Source organism: Myotis davidii, unplaced genomic scaffold (genome assembly GCF_000327345.1).
Source record: "Myotis davidii unplaced genomic scaffold, ASM32734v1 scaffold213, whole genome shotgun sequence".
NCBI classification, from domain to species: Eukaryota; Metazoa; Chordata; class Mammalia; order Chiroptera; family Vespertilionidae; genus Myotis; species Myotis davidii.
This window is the reverse complement of record NW_006284333.1, coordinates 50,321-51,173: the sequence shown is the minus strand read 5'-3', so window position 1 is coordinate 51,173 and position 853 is coordinate 50,321.

Sequence of the window (853 nt, the reverse complement as noted above, 5' to 3'; positions counted from 1 at the left end):
GTTGCCAATGTTATCACTGATAAGGGTTTAATCTCAAACATTTATAGGGAACTCATACAACTTAACAAAAGGAAGATGAATAATCCAATCAAAAACTGGGCAAAGGACCTAAATAGACACCTTTCAAAAGAGGACATTCAGAAAGCCAAGAGACATATGAAAACATGCTCAAAGCCACTAATCATCCAACCACTTTTGACCAACTGAAATGACAATTTCACATGTTCAATTTACTATAAAAATTCCTCTCTTTCTATATTATGAACTATTTTTTGACAGACCAAGACACACGTTCTGTTACTCTGTTACCCACATTGAAGATGCTGTAAAGGAGACAAGAACTGACATCAGTAATGGACTCCAGTTACCATCCTAATACATCTTTGTATTTTCTTCGAAAGTCTGACAGTTAAAATAACACGCTAGAATTTTATCCTTTATTTTTATCATTTTACTTATCTATATGACCATCTTACAGGGAAAGAACATGGAAGGGAAGTGTGTTCAGTTAAATATTATTCAAGAAGGATCTATTTCTTTCAGTCATTTTCAAGGGGAAAACTAATAAACCTTAACTGTTTGAATTTAAAAGGTATTTACCATGACCTCTGCATCAATCTAGAAAATGAAGGGGTATTCATCAAATTTATTGTACAAACTGTAATTTTTATAGAGACTGCTGTATAGCTTAGCCATTCTTGCTACAAATGTTGGATTCTGCCAAGTACACATACTTGAGTAAATTTTAGTCAGTGTCTTTTATTTTTGAAAGTGTAGGAGAGTAAAAGTAATTTTCCCTCCTACCTTTCTAAATTCTTCTGGCTGGACTAATAAGCAAAATAAAATGAAACAG